Source organism: Triplophysa rosa, unplaced genomic scaffold (genome assembly GCF_024868665.1).
Source record: "Triplophysa rosa unplaced genomic scaffold, Trosa_1v2 scaffold34_ERROPOS2810744, whole genome shotgun sequence".
Lineage (NCBI taxonomy): Eukaryota > Metazoa > Chordata > Actinopteri > Cypriniformes > Nemacheilidae > Triplophysa > Triplophysa rosa.
Genome location: NW_026634353.1, coordinates 87,525 through 95,312, shown reverse-complemented (window position 1 = coordinate 95,312; position 7,788 = coordinate 87,525). Strand labels below are relative to the sequence as shown.

The 7,788-nt window shown below is 39.3% G+C and overlaps 1 protein-coding gene across 2 annotated transcripts in view; it reads left to right on the top strand.

Moving 5' to 3' along the window:
• mbd3a (methyl-CpG binding domain protein 3a) overlaps window positions 1-5,973 on the top strand; it is a 30,873-nt gene extending 24,900 nt beyond the window's left edge. For both annotated transcript variants that reach the window (XM_057327984.1, XM_057327983.1), the window contains exon 7: window positions 5,080-5,973. The gene's annotated coding sequence lies outside the window, so the exon portion shown is untranslated. The remainder of the gene's footprint in view (window positions 1-5,079) is intronic.
• The last annotated feature ends 1,815 nt before the right edge of the window (window positions 5,974-7,788 follow it).

Sequence of the window (7,788 nt, the reverse complement as noted above, 5' to 3'; positions counted from 1 at the left end):
TCAAAACGTATATCCTGTGGTCAGTCGCCAGTCCTGAGGAATGTTCTCCAGGGACAGTTTCTTTTGGGGAGTGGTCTCCTAGAAACAGTTCCCTGTGGCCGGACAACATACCAACATTCTTAACATTCTTTTAGTAAAAAGAAAACACTTAATCATCTAATACTTTTAATTATGTAGCGTTGTTTCTTAATCCTATGATTCATTAAAACACATCACAACTCATGATTATACTTAAAACATATGCAGTGGATTGATTCATAACATTTCTTTTATGTGAAAAACACTCTTTGTGTGTGTGTGTGTATTGATCTAGATAATTTATGGTTCCAACCCCCACCCATCCTGTCTCACTTCGTCTGCCACAGTAACTTTCCACTGAGAAATACAGAAAGCACATGACAAAAGCACACAGCTTAATGATTTAATGAAAGAAAACACTTATTGATTATATTGATAATTAAATCATACTTTTATCTGAAAAATATTCCCACAGTAAATGATGTCACTATTCTGAGTTTTTGAAAAACATCCGCACAAAATAATACGCCAAAAAAGGGGCGAGGCCTTCCTTAGAGAAGAGGAAGAACCGCTGGTTTGATTATCAGAGATTGTAAACGTTTGACTGAGCTGCGCACTTAATTACTTTTACTTTCATCACAGTCCTACAGCTGGTAATAATAATTCAGCTACACACATTCTAAGATAACCAATGGTCAAATAACAGCTTCCATGACTTTAAAGGGGTCATATGGCGGAAGTACGTGTTTTTCTGTGTTTTTGGTGTGTTATAAGTTGCCCATGCATGTATTAGACAAGTAAAATTGCACAAATGAAAGTGTGGGAACAAAAGATGCATTCTATCTAAAAGCGAATGCTCAACCAGACTTGCCTGAAACGCCTCGTGTAACCACACCCCGGCGAATCTACGTAACTTCGTAACATGATTTGACTAAGACCGCCCAAATCTACACGTAGTTAAGGTGGGCATAATTGTAAATCTCATTGTATCGTCTGTCAGTACAATTGCTTTGGAAACTGATGTTCCGAATATGGTAAGAGGCGTTATATTTCCGTGAAATGCTTGCAGTATTTGACCAATCACTACGCACTGGTGAACTGGCCAATCATAGCACACCTCGCTTTTCAGAGCGATGAGCTTTGTGAAAAATCAGCGCATTTCAGAGAGGCGGGGCAAAGAGGAGATACAAACATGCACGGTATGTGGAAAATACAACGTTTTTTAAACTTTAAATGGTGTATACACATTGCGTTACATCTAAAACAAACAATAATATTCGTTTTAGCCGTGCAATATGACCCCTTTAAAGGGGAGGTTTTTTGCCTACTTTACCTAAGTTGATACAGTTCTCTGAGGTCTTTATAAAAGAGATGTGACATTTTTCGGTCAAAATACTTCAAGGATGAAGCACAACGCCACTATATTTACCTTGCAAAAAACGCATTCTCAAGAATGGCCGCTTCTGAGCGCTTCTTCCGTATGATGATGATGGGCACTTGATAACCACACCCCCAACTTCACGGAGGTGTGTCCACGCCCGTACATTCTCAAGCTACCATAGAAACCGTTGAGCGTAAGCGTAAATCCAAAGCGAGAGATGGCTGCTGGAGGAGACGAAGCAGTTCAACCTTATATGTTTGAGCCAGAGTCGGACACAGAAGAAGAGGCATCCGAACAAGCTGTTCGGATTGGACAAGATGTGTCTACATGGCAAGTTTTTTTACAAACTTAAATCTTCAAAACTGTTTTCAACAGTCACGTAGTCAAAACGGTTCAGCTCGTAACAACGCGTGTTGTACTGCTATGATTACATCATACTAACGTTATGCGTTTCGCTAAAACAAGTGCACGCATATTAGTTTGTCTATGTAACGATGATCATATGCTAGGCTTGTTGCTTTTGCTTTATTGCAAGTTATGTAAACACAATGACGCTGTTACCGTCCTGTTACACAAGTTAATTGCGCTAATGTTGTTGGTGACCTATAGTACTAGTTAACTCTAACTCTTTCCGGAGGATTCCCATTAAAAATAAAAAGAATCCACTGCTCTCGCGTCTTCTCTGAGGCTGTGACTCTAAATAATGATCTGTGCTGGGCTGTGCACCCAACAACAGAACACGTAGCACGAACTGTTGCCATTGCGTTATTACAGATACACTCGTGTCGCTTGCGAAACCACAATGGCGCGCCATGGGTGGAACCGAGAAGACTAAGGGGCGGTGATATTACAATAAGATCATTCTCCTACGTCAGAAGAAGTGCGTTATCTGAAGCGCTGATTTTTTCTCATGCTTTCAGAGAAAGGCGTAACAAAGCAAAATGACTGGATTGTACTTTTTCACGTTTTCTGGGTTGGTAGATGCACCGGTGAACTGATTATAGCACTCAAACACAGAAAAAAATCATATTTTTGTGAAATGTCCCCTTTAACATCGGCTGTGAAAGCTGTTCTGTGTAATACGCTGATATTGTGTGCGTCTATGGAATGTCCCCATAAAACATGGAAACCCAACATGCGTGTGTGTGTGTGTGTGTGTGTGTGTGTGTGCGCGTGTGTTCATGTTTATATATCCCGGTGGGGACCTAAACCTGAATGCACACCAACACATGGGGACTCCTGTCACCGTGGGGACCAAAATTGAGGTCCCCATGGGCAAAAAAGCTAATAAATTGTACAGAACAATATTTTTTTAAATAAAAAAATGCAAAAAGTGTTCTATGATCTTTAGGTTTAGGGGTAGGGTTAGGGATAGGGGATAGAATATACAGTTTGTACAGTATAAAAAACATTACGCCTATGGACTGTCCCCACGGAGATAATAAACCAGACATGTGCGTGTGCACGCATACCTCTAAAACACTTCTATGAAACGGCCTTTGAAGTCCTGCTTGCAAATGTCTCCTAGTCAATCTGCTTGTTAGTGATGCTTTGAAAAAGCATTACTATTGTTATTCGAACATACTTCTTATTATTCTTGTTCCGCCAAAAGTTTGGCACGCTACTTGTCCCGCAGCTTTTGGCGTAGACCCATGAATGAATACATCAAATCGACCGGCCTATTCGGGAATGGTGTGCTATGACTTTTATAAGCGTGTTAAGTCTATGGTATTTTTCGGGTGGTTTTTCGCCCCCCTATCGCCCCCCCCACCCGAAAAATACCATAGACTTAACATGGCGCCCAACTTTGAGGGGTCGTAGCTCCGACCGAGGATTTCGTAGAAACGTGCGGGTTACCACATTTGAAGAGGCTATCAGGCGCTATAAGAACATACATTACATTGGGGTGTAAGTTGTACCCCTGGGGTGTAAGAGCCACCCAAAATTTCCCATTGACAGGAAGCATGCCCATATAAGGCGTAAAACCGTCCCGTGTTGAATATCTTCGCAGTACAACCACTTAGAGACAAGGGGGTGGGCTCATTTTGCTCAAGCTACCAATCAGTGTCACATGATCACTATGAAGTTATTAAGCCACGCCCATAGCAACCATTTACAGCAACGTAGCAACCGATCCCATAGACTCCTATTATAAAAAGTCCAGGTGGATATCTTTGCAACACAGTGTCGTAGAGACAAGGGGGTGGGCTTGTTTTACTCAGGCAACCAATCAGTGACCCAGAATCATCATGAAGCTTCGATGCCTCGCCCATAGCAACCAAACACATTAGCCTAGCAACCGTTTAGCAAGACCTATATCTCTGCATCGGAACATCGTAGAGAGACGGGGGTTGGTTCTTTACACTCATAGCTTAGAGCATCATCAATTGGCAGATGCTAAGCCACGCCCATAGCAACCAAACAGGTTAGCCTAGCAACCATTTAGCAAAACCTATATCTCTGCATACGAACATCGTAGAGACACGCGGGTTGGATCATTTCACTCATAGCTTAGAGCATCATCAATTAGCACATGCTAAGCCACGCCCATAGCAACCAAACAGGTTAGCCTAGCAACCGTTTAGCAAAACCTATATCTATGCATAGGAACATCGTAGAGACATAAGAGTTGGTTTGTTTCACTTGTGGCTTGAAGCATCATCAGTTGGCAGATGCCAAGCCACGCCCATAGCAACCAAACACATTAGCCTAGCAACCGTTTAGCAAGACCTATATCTCTGTATCAGAACATCTTCGAGTCATGGGGATTGGTTAGATTCATTAGTACGTAAAGTGTCATCACCCTAGTGCCGAGTTCCGCGGTTTGCCATGAAAGCATCACTCACAGTTTCTTTAGAAAATGTACTATCTAGTTTTATTATCCAACTTAGAACCGTTAGTTTTGCCTTTTTATATTGGACCTGTTATTGGTGTTAATTAATATAACCGGTCTGACCCAATCGGTCCGGTGTCATTTCCCTCGCCATAGTAGGAAAAAAATCACAATCTCTAACAAAGATTGACGTTTGCACATGCACTAGCAGACCTCCGTTATACTTCGATCGATCCGCATGTTTTTAACTGATAAAGTGAAGTTGACGCCATTGTTACTGTTTATTGCTAAAAGCCAAAGCTTATAAATATACGTGCACTGAGAGGGGGACCGACCAATCACAACAGCCTGAGAAGCGGATGCTCGCTGATATGGTCTGGGTGGGACATCTTCAGACACGCTCTAAGCGGGGAACCAATCACGACAGACTGGGTCAGCTCTACCAATCAGAGCGTTTCGGAAGCTCTGAAGCTTTATATAAACCAGAAAAAAACCAGTCGTTTTGTGAGAAGAGGGACAGCGGTGAACAATAGACTTGAAATATGTGAAATATGAAGCATTTTTGAAACTACAAACATGAACATCCACTGGTAAACACCCAAAAAACATAATCAAAGCTTCAAAAACAGCAAATGAATGGCTCCTTTAAATCTAGATTATAACAATTTTAATATTCTGTGTTACTTGTTGTGTTGGCTCCTTGTTTCTAAATGTAAACTTATTTTGGGTGTGTTGGGTCATAGTGTTAACATGATGGTTTATTATTCCAGAGCAAATCATTTTTAAAAAGGGCCTGTAGTTGTCAGACTGTCTCTAACTGAAGAATGTGTTTGTGTTTTATTTGCAGGGTGATCAGTGAATACAACAGTGTTTCTCCTTCACACACCCAAAGATACACTCTGAAGCCTATGCAGAACATCCAGCTCTTAACTCAACACGTTCTTCTCTAGTTCACATTTTACTCAGAACATTTCAACAGAGCATTGTATAAAACTAAACTCACTTTCTTTTCCGAACATGTTTAATGTGGCTTCTCAATTTACTTTTTTAAATCAGTTTGGCTGAGGAAAAATGTATGGATGTATATTATGTTTCTGAATGATTCCACTGCTTGTCCATGAAACTGAGAATTGTGTTTAAAGGCATAATTTACAACATTTGAGAGAAGCTTGAATATTGTAAATGACATGTTTTCTATTCATCCTAAACTGAGTCTTTTTTTTAAATAAAATCATGGAAATGTGTACCATCATTTTAACAACAGTCGATTTTACACAAAAGAAATGCCATGTTTGAATGACTATTATCCTTGAGATATTATACTCGTAGCACATGTTGTTTCGTAATAGCTGGTACAAATATGGTGCTCAACTTTTTGTATTGGTTCCTTTGTTTTACAATACTGTGTGTAGATATAAGCTTTTACAGTGGTGCTTTTAAATTTTTTTCAAAGCCATGTATACAAATCTGTGTTTGTATCACTGACAGTTTTCTTATGTTACATTTGTGATGTCATAACATTAGATCAGAGAGTTCTGATGGGACTGAATATCTGTGAAGGTTACAGTGGAGATGTGCAGGATCCATTCATTTGATTTCTACCGTGTGATGATGTTAACACACGTTGACTCAGTTATTTGCTCTGTAGATAACAATGGCTGATATTTTTCACTCGCTTTATTTTATTCTCACAATCATGATTGAAATTAAAGGTTATTTACTCAAACCCTCATATGTTCAGTGTTTTATTATTGCAGTGTGCGCTTATGTGATAATATAGTTATACAGTGATGGGTGTAACTAGTTACTAAGTAATTAGTTACTGTAATTAATTACTTTCCCTTAAAAAAGTAAAGTAAGGGATTACTCTTTTTTCTGTAATTCAAATCAGTTACTTTGGATGTAATTGAACTAAATACTGTGTAATGTATACAATATTCAATTCAATTCAATTTTATTTATATAGCGCTTTTCACAATGTGCATTGTTCCAAAGCAGCTTTACAGGAACAAATAAGAAAAACACAGAAAGGTAAAACACAGCACAGTGCAAGGTGTTTATAGACCAAGCAAGATCATTATAATAAATAATATCTAATAAATGAATGAATAAATAAATAAATGAATGCAGTCTCCCGGTGAGCAAGCCAACACTGCACTGCTGTTAGAAATGTTACTGCTTCCAAATGCATAGAGACTGTGTCTGTCCCCCGAATAATACTACAAAATAACAAAATAGCCAAATCTCAGAGAAAAAATCTAATCGTGATTAAACCTGAGGACAATGTAATAAACGACCAAAACAAACTCATAAAGTTCGGCCTACTTAATATTAGATCACTAAATTCAAAAGCAGTTATTGTAAATGAAATGATCACAGACAACAGTTTTGATATACTTTGCCTTACCGAAACCTGGCTTAAACCAAATGATTATTACGGTCTAAATGAGTGTACACCACCAAGCTACTGTTATATGCATGAGCCACGTGCGGTTGGTCGAGGTGGCGGTGTCGCAACAATCTTTAGAGACTTTCTTACTGTAACTCAGAGAACGGAGCATAAATTTAAATCATTTGAAGTGCTTGCGTTGAACATAATTGTTCCAATTGACAGTAAAAAACCATTGCTTTCTTGTACGTTGGCTACAGTGTATAGACCCCCTGGTCCCTACACTGATTTTCTGAAAGAGTTTGCGGACTTCCTATCGGACCTATTGGTTAACGTTGATAAAGTACTAATTGTCGGAGACTTTAATATCCACGTAGATAGTGCTAACGATGCATTAGCAGTGGCGTTTACAGAGCTATTACACTCTTTTGGAGTAACACAACACATCAATGGACCCACTCATCGATTTAATCATACACTAGACTTGATTATATCTCACGGAGCCGATCTAACCAATATAGATATTATACCTCAAAGCGACGATGTCACTGATCACTATCTTATAACATGTACACTGCGCACTGCAGAAATCAGCCGTTTAACTCGTTATCGACAGGGTAGAACAATTACCTCAGACTACTAAAGATAGTTTCGCAAAGAGCTTGCCAGATCTGACTCCTTTAATAACCATACCAATAAATATAGAATCGCTCGATGACATGACCAGCAAATTGGGCACTATTTTCTCTAATACATTAGAAGCTGTCGCACCTATGAAGTCAAAAAAGATTAATGAGAAAAACGCAGCACCATGGTACAATAGCACCACTCGCGCCCTTAAAAGAGAAACACGTAAACTGGAGCGCAAATGGAAACAAACCCAATTAGAGGTCTTTAAAATTGCGTGGAAAGAGAGTGCAAACTGTTATAAAAAGGCACTAAAAGCAGCAAAGGCTGAGCACCTCCGTAACCTCATAGAAACTAACAAAAACAATCCAAGGTTTTTATTTAGTACAGTTGCTAAACTAACAAATAAACAGACTTCACCTGACCTGGGTATTCCAGCCGCACCTTGGTAGCAATGATTTCATGAATTTTTTTACAGAGAAAATCGAAAACATACGAGACAAAATAGTAAAAACTCAACCTCCAAGTCTGTCCTATAAA